This window comes from Simochromis diagramma, unplaced genomic scaffold (genome assembly GCF_900408965.1).
Source record: "Simochromis diagramma unplaced genomic scaffold, fSimDia1.1 OVJJ01000596.1, whole genome shotgun sequence".
NCBI classification, from domain to species: domain Eukaryota; kingdom Metazoa; phylum Chordata; class Actinopteri; order Cichliformes; family Cichlidae; genus Simochromis; species Simochromis diagramma.
Genome location: NW_024387245.1, coordinates 5,026,575 through 5,040,863, shown reverse-complemented (window position 1 = coordinate 5,040,863; position 14,289 = coordinate 5,026,575). Strand labels below are relative to the sequence as shown.

General features: G+C 37.4%; 1 protein-coding gene across 1 annotated transcript in view; it reads right to left on the bottom strand.

Annotated features, from left to right (window-relative positions):
- lamc3 (laminin, gamma 3) overlaps positions 1-14,289 on the bottom strand; it is a 136,249-nt gene that overhangs the window by 83,698 nt on the left and 38,262 nt on the right. The window lies entirely within an intron of this gene.

The window sequence follows — 14,289 nt, the reverse complement described above, 5'->3', positions numbered from 1 at the left end:
CATACTTACTATGATCTTGCATCGACAATGTGATAAGCTACATACAGTTTGATTACTGATACCGCGTTAATTTGTACACTACGTTAGTAAAAGGTTTACTTCAGTGGTCTCTATGGTTCATGTAAATGAGGTAAGAACGGCAACTACTAAGTTTTCTCATTTCTTATGCATTGATTATGTGAGTCCGCTGAGGTGCGAGTGACGTTAATTTCATCATCAAACACTGAGCACAGGGGTCTATGCTGACATCCAGGTGCCTAGCAATATTTTTGTGACCACACACGCTCATCTGCGAAGAATTTACATTTCAATGCACCAACTACGCACGCACCCCAGGTGGCGGACTTCAAGTGGACTTCAAAGAAGTATAACAGGAATGATTACTTGGCCGCTGTGTCTCCAGCTGTCCGTGTCAGTAACATAATAAAGGCTTTGCTGGTAAGAGCTTATGGAGTCATGTGGGTTTTGAGCGGGTTGGTGTGAACGCACGTCTTCACACTTAGGATGGGACTTCTTAATTGCTTTGTGCAGTCACTGGAGCTAAGGAATTTGTGTTTAGTAAACATTCTGATTCCAGACTGTACAGACTGCTTATTAAAACCAAAATACCCTGTTTTCTTTTCCTTCAAGTGTTAAATACAGAAGATGAGGCAAGTGGGTGTGAAGTCTTTGAAGTTGTTTAAGGGCACCTTTGATGAAGTTGTTCTGAGTCAAACATGTAATGTAACAAATCACTTCTGCTGCTGAATCATTAGTGAGGGAATGTGATTACATTTTTTATGAGAAATCTACATAAGGAGTAATTGACGACTGCTGCCTGCTGTATCTGAAAATTAAATTAAAGAGAATGGGAACTAAAACCAAAAGTCGTGGCTTTAAATCCCCAATGAATTTAAAAGTGCCAAAAAGCTTTTTAAATCAAACATGAACTGAAGAACCAAGTCATTATCTCTGGATTCATCAATGTGAGTTACCTGTTTGCGTTTAATAAATTAGGTTTATTCATTGCTGCAGCTCTAAAACGCCATCCTTGAGTTGTAGTTCAGATTATTGTAAAAGATACAGCAGGAACCAGCAACCTTTGCTAGGAGAAGACTTACAGATGCAACATGGATACTGAGGTTCTTGGGAGAATTAGATTAGGAGTATGGAGAATTATTGCACATGGGTAAACTGAGAGTTATAAACAGCAGTACCAGTGACCGATTAAATTATACTGTTACATATTGTACTGCAGTAATGCACCAATGCCTGGACAAGGAGAACAGCTGGTTTTCTGGATGGCTATGATCCTTGATAATTCTGTCGGCCTTACACAGACATCAGGCAGATCTTTTTAATGGCGGGATAGCTCTTGGCAGTGACGATCTCTGATGGCTGCCCCAATCACTGTCTTGATTTCCAGCTTTTAGCAAGCAACTTCCATTCCAAAGCTGTCATACAGCCTGTCACCAGGCTGTCGATCGTGCTTCTGTGGAAGATTCAGGAGATAGTGTCTTGTAAAACTAAGTGTCCTCAGAAAGTATGAGCACTGACGGGCCTTTCTGTCCATGATGTCCATGTGAAGGGTCCAGGATAGATTCTCAGTAATGTTCACACTGAGAAAGTTGAAAGTGCCTACCATTTCAATGTTAGCATAGCTAATATGGATGAGCCAGTGTTCTCCTCTGGATGATAGTTCACTATCATCTCCATTGTTCTGCTGATGTGAGAGAAAGGTTGTTGGCCTGTTTAGCTCTGTCGGCTGTCTCATCATTGTCTGCAATAAGGCCTACAACAGTCCTATTGCCTGCAAACTTAATGCTAATGTTCTTGGAAGTGAAAAAGGAGCACAAGAGTACACTAAAAAAATCGCACACTGTGTTTTCAGTGAGCGAGGAGGAAGGGTGTGTGTGTTGCCAAGGCGACTGTGTCGTCCATGGCTCTGCTCCTTCTGTGGGCAAATTGAAGAGGGTCCAGGATGTCGGGGAGCAGCAGATGTGTTTTCTGACCAGCTGCTCAAGGCACTTCATGAATGTCTAACCCTTTATATTTTTTTATATATACATTGGCATAAGTATTTGTTCCATTTCTTAGTGGAGCAAATACTAACATTAGACAAATATAACCAGTCCAGTTTGTTACTCAAGTGGAAACATGCCCACCTAGCCCGTCTAGGCCAATGATATTTATGGCCTGAACTGCAGTTCTCATCCTTCAAAACACATCTGCTATCCCCAGTTCAACAAAATCTGACAACCACCCCACCTACAAAAATAAAAAGTTTCTGCATGACTCACTTCTGATTGGCGCCAGTGGGTAGCTAGAGCACAAATACAACTGGTTGTCTCAACTTGTCACCTCCCATTCACTCTATCTTTATCATGTCAGGTAGTGGTAGTGTGACTGCTGCACAGGCTAGCTAATAGCCAAGTAGAAATACTGTCAGAAACACTGTGAGACAGTCACATTTCAGCTAGTGCTACAAATACACATTGATATTTCAAACAATATTTACTCATTCATAAAGACAACGTATTACAGTGCAGTGCAAGATAATAATCTGGAAACCAGGCTTTACTCTTTTACCTGTAAATGTGGTTCTCTATAGTGAAACAAGCTACAGGGCAATCAGAACATGTTACTTCTGATCATTCGAACTTTAGCATTGTTATGAATCTGTTTTTACTATAAAGCTCTATTTCAGGTGTTCTCTTTTTTTCTTTACTATTACATTTTGTAATTTTAGTGCTATGACTTTTTTTTAGTGTATGTGACTATAATGGTTTCGGCTACCCAACTGTATTTTATATTACTCTACACTTTTTTTTTAACATTAACTGCCTTTGATGTTGGCCGTGTTAGCCTCCTTTCTTGTGAGACATCAAACTGCTGAGCACATTATTATAAGCATGTTACAGTACAGCATCTTTGCCATCTTAGTAACGGGGTGTAAAATAACTGTAGCTGAGCAGTTAAGGTTTTATACGTATGTGGGACGAAGATTGCTACCAGCAGAAAGGGAGAGGGGAGCTGAGGAGGAACAAATCATTTGAGGCTGTTTCTCAACAAGTTTAACATGAAGACTCCCCCATACAGCTCTCCATAACTTGTGTTAGGTTATCTCGTCCACATTTTTATGTTTGCCCACCCACTGCTGTCTCTTTAACATGCTGTTACAACAGTCCTGTCCTGGGGACCACACAGCTTGTGCGTCACTGTGGAGGCTTCATGCAAGTAAGTAGGCGCTGTTAGCTCCTTGCTGAGTCTGATGATATAGTTCACAAAGCACTTTAAACCTCCCAGAATGCTACGGCTCATACATTCTTGAGTGGCCTTTAGGGTTGAAACCTACAGGATTACAACAGGAATACAGACAGTATTGCACTCTTGATTGTTTCCATCTATCAAATGGGTTTTTATCAGTTTAACAGTGGCACTAGCTGCACTTCTTGCTGGACCAACAATGAACAGTGCATTATGACAATCACAACTAATGGTGTGACTATAAGGAGCAAATAAAATAACAACCATAAACCTTACCATTTATGTCTTGTTTAATCTGCGCAATTAGCATAACTCAGAACCTTATGTTTAAGAGTGGAAAATCTATCAATCATAAAGCAAGAAAGTTTAATATATATATCAAGTAAATAAATAAATAAACACAACTTTTATTACAAATACTGGTTGTAATTTAGTTTTAAAAATGATCTAAACTTACCAAACCTGATCTTTATCTGACTGTGCTGCTCACATAACGGGAGGGACAGTTTTACCGGAATACAAAAACTAATAAATGTTTATGGATAATTAGATTAAAAAAAACAACAACAACAAAAAACCCCAAACAAAACTATGGAAAACTGCCAAATTGGTTTCCTTTCTGTCTTCTCAAAATTATGATTGTGTAACAGATATGAAACAGGAAAGTCTGTAGTTTTTAGTTGCTTCTAAGCCTCCCTGTATTTTATATTCCAGTCCATGTTGTTTGTTGTTTTCTTATGTGCTCAATAAATCCTCCGTATTTAAAGTTCGACTTGTTCTTTGTCATTTTGCCTCTTAATAAACCCCTACTCACCTCTCCCTGCTTATCTCTTTTTCGTTTGTGCTTAGTTCTTTACGTTTGGGTTTTATTTTCTGTGTTAGTTTATCTTTCTTTTTGGACTTTTGTTGGCTTGGCTCTGTGACAAGGCTACAACATCCTGTTTTTTGTTAATGTATTCATAAATTCATTAAAGTCACTTTGTTTTTTGTGCAAATTGATAGTCTGTGCCCTTTGTATGAACTTTTTGAACCACCATACGGCACAATAATCTTTTGAGAGAACCACAATCCCGCATTTATGTTTATTCAATAAATGAGGCACCAAAAAAATCAAAAGTGACTAGAAGCACAAGATCGAACTTCTACTCTGTATTTACATACATACATTTATAATTAAGGTTTGCTAGTTAGGACAGAACCTCACAGGAAGAAGGTTCTGCGTGTTCTCCCTAAGCGTCCAGAGGCATTCATATTAGGAAAATTGTTGACTTTAAATTGGTTGAAACTGTGGATGTAATTGTCATGGTTGTTTGCCTCTCAGTGAAGAACAGATTTATCCCACCTCTAAACCAAAGGTCATCTGGAAAAGTCTCCAGCAACCCCTGAACTGGATGATGGCTCAGTCACACTAGAGGAAAAAAAAAAATCGGATGGCAACTTCTTTACAATAGAGAAAAATCAGTGGTTTTCCTGGAATCGCACCAAATGTTTTTGCACTCAGTGAATCAAGTTCAGTCTTGAAACCCAAACCTCTGGACAACCATTTTTTGATCACAAGGTGATTGCACAGGTTACCTGCTGAGAGGCAGCCTGTCTCCAAACCACTGGAGGCTGATAAAGTTGCAAAGGTTTGTAAATAACTGCAAAATCATGTATAGACACTGGCTAAATCAGTCTGCACCAGTAAGCACAACTTATCAGCAGCCAATCTCTTTGCAATACGTGACTTGTCGTACCTAGTTGCCAACTGGTTATATTCTGGTTAAGTAAGATGGTCAGCAGCTATGTCGTTTTGCAGTTAAATAACTGTCCAGTAACTATTGGTGGAGGAATTTCTGTTTTAGATCGTTGAGGTTCTGGATGTACTGTGAATGTAAGTGGACTAAATGAATTTATGTGTATGTAGATTGCAACAGATAGTAATTTTTGCCAATATTATCACTTAATTGTCATATTTTCATAAAAGAATTGCACAGACCTCGTTTCACTGACAAAGTTCACTGAACACTGTCCCAGTAATTTTGGAAATGTATGGATTTAAATGCTACCTGAAGCTCCTGCACATTGTATATCCAATGATCACATTCCTCCGTTGCTCATGCAGCACAGAAAGTGTTGCAGGTGACAAGACAGGTCAATAAGTCAACAAACAAAGGTCCAAGCTCTTCTGATAACATATTTGAATTCCTCTTCTGTGTGCATCTTTACTGTACATTAAGTGGATGTTTCATTACATTCTGCACTGTCCCTGTGAGAAACATGGACGGTCCTGTGCCCTCAGTAAGACTATGAGCCAGTGACACTAACTTTTAGTGAGTGGCCAGTCCTGCAGCACTCAGACTCCTACTGAGGGTTTTCAAGGACTCTTTAATTTTCAGATTATGCCTATACAAGCGTGGACGATGCCCTCTTATTGCTCCTTGGGGCGTTGTCTCAGAGAAATTAATCTGGACATGCAGTAAAAGCGAAGTTCTTCTTTATCTCCTGTGGTTTTAAGAGCACATGACCCCTCATAGCCCAGAATCACCACTTATTTCTGTGTGGCATGGCAAAGCATAAATAATCAAAGCTAAATAAAAAGATGTGATACTGTGATATGAAGGCTGTCCCATCATTTTAATTATTTTGGTTATAACTCCTGCCAGCATCAGTCTGGGAGTTAGATGTTTGATCAAAGATCAAAAAGACAAAACTCACATATGAGGTTGTATTTTATTTTGATTAATTTTACAGGGGCAGCCAAAATGTTCATACTGATCTTTTGTTTGATGAGGTGTGTGATTTTAGGATGTGAGTGTTCAAAGATGTTGATTTTACAAACAATTTCTTCTTCTTTGTCCATTATTATTATTATTATCATTATTATTATTATCTTATCTTGTAAGCAATAAATACCCAAAGTGTCTGAGCGTATGCATAGTAAACATTAATATCAGTGCTGTGTATTTTGTGGCCAGTTTACCCAGCACTAGTCTTTATTTTTCCTTCTTTTAGCAGCGAGGAATGATTTTGGGAGTGCAAAGGAGGTTGCCACCCTGCGTCATCTGCAGGGGAGGTAATGTAAACCACTCTTACTGTCTTCTGCCCTTTATATGAATAATTTCTTAGTGCTGTTGCAGAACACATTGCAGAGAGGGACCGAAATCCCTGCAGGCACAATAATTTCTCATTTTTACATTTAATTTGCTGGATGAATGAGATGTCCTGCCAAGAGAATATAGAAAAGCAGCAGTGATGAAGCAGCCGAGGCGGAGTCATGCTTCACATACTGTATATGTATAAGACTTTCAGCGTACTACATGGGACCTGGCCCCCACGTGGTGATGGTCATCATGTCATGACCACCACCATCATCTCAGCTTATCCAAAGTAGTGATGGTGATTATTATTTTTGTTATTAAGTCTGTATTTCTTCACAGGAGTCCTCCAAAGTCTCATCTCTAACATAATAATGCCATAATTCTCACTATCTACTTTCCTTCTTGCCAAAAGAATGTGTAATGACACACTCTACAGTAATACATACAAAACTGGGACAGGCAATTTCATACATGTTTTAATCTTTAATGTGTTTTGAGGTTCAATGCAGCAAGGCCTCATAAATGTGTTTTATATTGCATTTACTTTCAGGAAATATGCTTATTTGTTCTCTTGGCAAGAGTTAGACATTGAGGAGGCATCAATTTTTCATCTAAGCTTAAATATGAGACTAGAGCTCACTACACCCAACTTCAACATGGCATTAAACCACAAACTGATGTTTTTTGGGTTTGTTTTTTTCAGATAGATTTGTGCCACTGATCAGACACACCTAGTGTGTCAATCAGCCAACTTAAGTGAATTGTTGTTTGTGTTTGGACAAAGTCAGTCTGGCTTTTCCCCCCCTGCTTCCTGTCTTGGTTGGATTGTATATTTATCCCAAGGTTGATTGATTTTGATTTTTCAAATGAAAAATTGCACTCTTTCTCATCTAATTCAGCAAGAAAGCAAACAAACACATTCCCGGAAACAGTGCCTTTAAGAGTGTGCTAAACCAGTGTGATGGTTTGGTGTATAAAATGATATAAAATATAAAGATTTCAACTTAGAAGCCATCATGTTTCGCTGCTGTGAGTTATACTGCTATGATAATAATGTTTGCTTAGTAGATAAACATCCTATAAATCATTTTAAACCTTTTAAATATGTTGAAGGTCTTTGAGTTTTATTGGGAAAGATTTCTCTCTTCCCCTCAGAGTCATTTACTTATATTATAAAACCACCGTTTAGTATGATGATGAGCCATGCTGAATAACATAAAAGGCTCGCTCGCCCCTGGTTTTCAGCCGGGTTTTAGGGACAGCAGGAGCAGCTGGTCCATGGACCTTAGTGATCTTGAGGGAACATATGGAGGCAGTGATCCATTAAAAGTTTAAAAAACAAATAATAAAATCTTAGAATGGATCCATAACTGAACTGGGAGCTAGTGGAGAGATGCCAGGACGGGGGAAAATGTTTTCTCGTTTGCAGGTTCCGGCTAAAAGACGAGCTGACGCACTTTGGTCGGGGCGTTAAGGGAAGCTTTGCTAAGGCCAATATAGAGCGCAGTGCAATCGTCCAAGGGGCATTGTGACAGAAGTTGAATAAGACATTCAACGATTTTACAGGATAAAGTGGATTTGATTCTTTATGAAAGTCTCAAATGATAAAAATTAGCTTTAATAACAGAATTCATCTGCTTATCTAGTATAAAATCACAGTCCAGTTTGATAGCAAGGTTAGTCACGTATGAATGCAGGGGACCAGGTCCAAGAGACGAGGAATCACAAGCACCACTGGGTCTGAAAACAACAATCTCAGTCTTACTTTCATTAAAATTCCAAAAAATTAGGCCATCCATGCTTTGATATCTTTCAGACTAATGTAGGACAGCTGACATTTCTTTATATATGATTTGTTTGTTTTTAATGATTTGCTCTTTTAATTTCTCTGTCCTTTTATTATGTCTATAGGGAAGGACTTTTTTCCGAGTTTCCTCATCATGGGTGAGGTTACAAACCACCATTACTTATCTCTACCATCCAAAATATATTAAATTTAAATTATCTCAACATATTAGCACAGCTGTGGCACAGGGTTTCATTTCAGTTGCTGAAAAATAGGAATAAAGCTTGTTCTGCTGTGGTCAGTGCTGTTCTGACTTGTTGTGGCCTGTAGGTAGTTAAGGTTACTTATGATGTAATGGAAAACAACTGTGATGAGTCCTCAGTCATGTGCCAGATGAGGCGAAAAAGTCTCAACGTAAATAAACTGGACAGAGTTTTAGAGGGAAAAAGTTTTCAAATTTATCTGTCACTGGTCACCAAGGCATTGGGATGTAATGGGGTGTAGTGTGAAATAAGTATAGTACCATTCTGTACTGGTTAATGGTTTGGTGTTGATTGGACTGTGTTGGAAGTCTTGTCAGATAATGCAATACCTATTTTGAACTCAAAAAGCTCACACAAGAACTCCTTAGGTGTAGATTATTTTTTTTTACTTTTGGTGCACACAAAGAAGAAACTGCATTGACTGAATGTGATGGGATATTTTTCTTCCACTGTACAAATCCCAAATGTTATAAATTTCTACAAAACCATATGAACAATATGAGATCTGATTGTGTTACTGTATGTGTAATAAATATTATAACTATCTCTCAGACTCTGTAATCACTTATCTGTGGTCAGAGTTTCAGTGCAGGATTTGGTGAAAGTTGTGCAGACTGGTTTGGTAGAAAAATACTTCACATTGTTTCGTATGTCTGTATCAAAGAGTGAACATTTTCCAGTTAATAAATGACTAGACTACTTATTTAATGAAATTACCAAAATAAAACATTTTGACATGTGACCATACAGGATTATATAGCTGTATGCAAAAGAAGTAATATAATCCAAGCAGCAAACACACATTTACTTTTTCCTTTTATCATTTATTTGAACTTTATCATACTTGTACTTTATTTAACTTCATGAGCTTGGGATAAAGAGAAGGTAAATGTCAAATTCAAAGGTTTTTATATGCTAACAAAGAATTTATTGTAATCTTTCTATTAGGCAAGGCAAGGCAAGTTTATTTGTATAGCACAATTCAACAACAAGGTGATTCAAAGTGCTTTACAGAGACATTAGAAACAAGAACAAATAAAAAGCATGCTTTATTAAAGTCTTTTTGGGGATTCTTTCATGTGAAAAAGAAAGTTTTCGCAGACCTCTATGCAGTATTCTCGATATATACACCCCATATTTCAATAGCTTGTAGAACTTGACTGTGTGACTGCAAGGTGCCCAAGAACTGTGGCTACAAAAACAAACACAAATTGCTAATCCTCCACCATTGTGCTTGACAGTTGGTATGAGGTGTTTTTGCCGACATTTATATAGAATTGTTGTGGTTTCCAAAGCTAAGTCATGTTGCCAGGTTTGTTTTAGAGAGAAGAGACTTTCTCTGGCAGCCAAACAAGCCATACTTGTTCAGTCATTTTGTAATTGTACTATCAGGAGCTTTAATGTTTCACGTGCTAACTGAGACCTAGCACTTGCGATTTGTCTGAGCATGGTACAGTCTGACCTATGAGTGAACTTGCTGTGACATCCACTCCTGGATAGATTGTGACACTATATTGACACACATCTAAATGCTCCTGAAAGCAATTTGACAAAACCCTTTACACAGGTGCACAAACTTACTGATGATCAGTTAATCAACTGCATTTGATTATTAACAGCTGGGTACTGCTTACTCTCTTAATTCTTATGGAACTGTAGATGCTTTCTAGAATTTTGCATGTTCTAAGAAACTGCAGACTAAGTAAGTGTCTTGGTATTGTATATTCTACACCAGCTTATCATCATTTTCAGCTTAGTGTGAAATTAATGTTTGAAAAATTTCTCAACCTGCAATTGCTGATGATGATCTTGACCTGGCTACTTTAAAGCAAGCTTATTTCATGAACATTTAGCAAGTGCAAAAATTACAGCTGGGTTTTCAATATTAAATGTTGATATTCATGTAGGTTTTACGCTAACGTTGTTGATGCTAATACTGTAATAAAACCTTATTAATGCTAAATGGCATGATTATTACTGGGTGCTACCCACCCTTCTTTTTTCACAGCAGGAGTTTTGGGGCAGAAATAAAATGTTAAGTATGTGATGTATCTACCTTGTTATGGACCTCACAATAGGTATGCAACAAAATGATCACAGTATACAAGCTACAACGGGATCAGCAATAAATCAGTGGTTTAAAAAAAAGGGATTTAAAGCATGTACCTACTGGAACAGCCTCAGGCTAAGCCACTTCCAACATCAAGCAAACAACAAAAAATGGTGAAGGCCCAAAGCAACCTGCCCAGGCTATAAATGATTTCAGTCTCAGAGGGGGAGAATCTTGATGAGAATGACGTTCCATTGCACTCCTGATACACACGCATGCATGCACGCACGCACGCACGCACACACGCACACACACACACACACACACACATAGAGCAAATTGTAGCAAAAGGGTTTGTGTTATTTCTCCACACCTTAAGACCAAAAAAAAAACCAGCCAGGTAAAAAACAAAAACTAAACAAAATACAGTCTGAATTCAAGTTTGTATAAAAAAACCAAACTAATATTAAAATTACTCATAAACACACAGAGTCACGTTCACATAATATTGAAAAAACTCTTGTAAAAAGCCACCTAAAGCTTCCATTTACCACCTGCTATTGCTGTTCAGACAAGAACAACAGCAAAGACAGCGGTAATAATCGCAAGATTGTCACACTTTTCTTCCTTTTCTTCTTTTAAATGAGGCTCTAAATCTGAAACTCCCCGAACATTGTGCCCTGTAAAGATCATAAATTATGACTGATGGAACTGTGACAGTTTTCTTTTATGTTTTTATGGCTGAAATAAAGCTAAGAAGATAAAACAGATGCTTTTCTGTTAATCTGCAAAACAGAAACTAGTCATCTTATTAACAAACCATTTATTTTAATCAGCCTGCTGATATTACTGCGAGCCCTAATTCTATGTCAAACATGATCATCGTCACATGGTATAAAAAAAAAAAAGAAGGTAACCATACTCTATCTTTAAAACATGATGGGTAATGTGTCAAATGTCATTTTATGTGGGAAGATTATGCAAATTTTCCTAATTGACCAAAGCATTGTGCTGACACATTCCATCCAGGGTCAGCACTGGGTTATTTGGAATGACTGCACTTGTGCTTATTCATGTTGTTTTAAGCATTCTGGTAAATGTGGGTAATCGTTTACTTAACACTGCAGTGCTTTATCTTGTGCTGAAATGGAAAGCCTTTGAGGAATCTGATCCTTCATTCAAACCCATTGCATGTGCTCACAAACAAAAACTGCAATGATTAAGAGACAAATTTAATAAATTGGCTTTTCTGGGATGATCATATATGATATGAAGCTACAAGTTAATTATTGGAAAGTGAACAGTAGCTTAAGTTTTAAATCTCTGTAATATGATTTACTATATGCAGCAAAAGACGTGACTGCAGAAAATAGGAAGTTAATTAACTGGGTGTCACTTGGTGTTTGTTTTAAAAAATTCATGTTTTGTCTTTATTATTGCCGTATTGTTAGCTTTCAAGAGTTAAAAAATCTTTAAAGGTCTCATCTGGTGCAGTTTATTTTCAGTTCTAAAAGATTATCGGTGTAAAAATATCAATTAAAAGAGATGCTTGACTCACCAGAGTCTTCTGGATGTTTTTTGTTCATTTTTTCTTAAACTGACGTTGTATAATCTGGGTAGCTAATTTTTAAATGGGCCACAAACATGACTTTAATATCTTTGTGTTACTATGTTTTTGCTCTGTTAGTAGCAGCAGCTGCTGTGTGCTAATCAATTTATATTAAGATAATGAAAACCTTTTACATTAAAGTCTATTGGGAAACAAATTTCTGTTGTTATCATTTTAGCTTTTCTACCTGCTGATTTAGAAAAAGTTGGAAATAGCAGTCTTTAAACAATGACCACATCAATCACCATCATCATCAATAAAATGATGTGGCACTCTCTCTGCTTGTATGGGTTCCCTCTGCAGGCTACAGTTTCCTCTCACTGTCCACACGCGAGACATGCAAGTTAGATTTACAACTTTTAGGTGTGAATAGGGGTGTAAATGGTTGCCTGCCTCTATAGTATGTGTCAGGCCTTTGACTGAATGCTGACCCGCAGGGTGTGCCCTATTTCTTGTCCAGTGTCAGCAGGGATAGATTTCAATCCATGGATGGATGGATGGATACATTATACATCCACAATAAATGCAGAAACATGTGTTTAACAAGAATACATCTAAATTCTCTGAAATGATCCATATTGTTAACACATGCCAGTCTACATGTCACTATGAATGTTTGCAAATCCAAACACTGCCCTTGCTAAGATAATGGGTTGCATGGCTAATAAATTACAAAATATATAGAACACCCAATCCCTGCCAGTGAATCATATCAAAACTTACAGTGTTTTATGTAAAATTATCATAATTGAGGAAAGGATGTTTTTATGTAGTCACAAAACTGGAGATAAAACACTAAATCTTAAACTTTGTACTGCAGCCTATATTATTTTATAGCTCGTATAACAAGGCATGTTTTTTAGTTTATGGGGTAATATATTTTAAAGGAAACTTACCCTGTAAGACCTTCATTTACAGACTCTAACAAGATTTTGCATCGTGGGCCTGCTTACAACCCACTTTGATCTTAAGTGGGCCGGACAAGTTTAATCCATGAGATATCTCAAAATAAGAAAAAGAAGAGTTACTTCAATAGACTGTCTCAGTTGTTCTACATGATAAAGAAACACTATAGTAAATGAAAGACTCAGCATGACGCTTTGGGCTTAAACTGAAAGAAATTCATGTGTAAAATTACTGAAAATTCTGATACCTCATTGCCAAGACTGCCCTGTAATCATAAAGTGGCAAGTTTCTGTTCATTCAAAGAAAATTCTTATTACTGATTTAACTGTGTACACACTGTAAAACAAACAGACGTTTCTATAGTACAGGAACTTTTTTGTCATTTAATTGTTTATCTATTACTTTATTAATGTAGTATGAATGGCTGTGGGTGAGGTCTTTGTCAGTACAATAAGTTGTTTATGAAAATGCTGTTAATAGTCCAAAATTTGTGTCCTCCTTCACATTTTCCACAGCTGTCCAGTGGGCCAGGTTGGAGTCTCTTTTGGGCCGATTCTGGCCCACAGACCTTATGTTTGAACCTCTTCCATTCGACAACACTACATATGTTTATGTAGACTGTCCAGCCTTTTGATGATGAAGTTTAATAAAATAATATTTTGTCAGAAATTAGTTTAAACACCAAAAAGCCTGTTTTTTATTGTTTACATGACTCTGTGTATTTAGTGTATGTTAATTTTGATTTGCTGATTGTAATCACAAGTAGTTAAAAGCAGTGATTACTGTTTCGGCGTTGGCTGGGGCAAACTCAGTCAAAATGAATCTTTTGCCAGACAGAGATGAACAATTACAATGAGCATTTGGTTTTTCGCACTTTTGCATTCTCTGGTGCTTTTATAAGGTGTCTATATTAATGCACAGAATTGATTAAGTTGGGTGCAGAAGTCTATTTAAGATGCCATCTGCTCGGAAGCAAGTGCAAGAGTAATTAGAGCAAGTCTGCTGCTTAATAGAATTCAGGGGGAAAAAAAGAAGGGTTAATCGTCAGCAGGATTCAGCTGGAATGCATGGTCCGACGAGCCAAACCCGATAACACTCAGCTAAATCACATATACAAAAGCAACGGTGGGAGAATGCCTGCAAACATTTGTGCATATGAGCCAAAAATCAAATATACACAAAACTTCCAGGGATCTCTCAGCTGTTTGGCTCTGCAATCAGGCAATTTTAAATACATCAAATTTTTTCCTTTACTGGCAACTTTTGCACACAAAAATAGAAAAAAGAAAAAAAAGGTCATCTGCGGTGGCAGACGTATTGTTAAATTATGTGTAAAGCTGAGTTCAGCA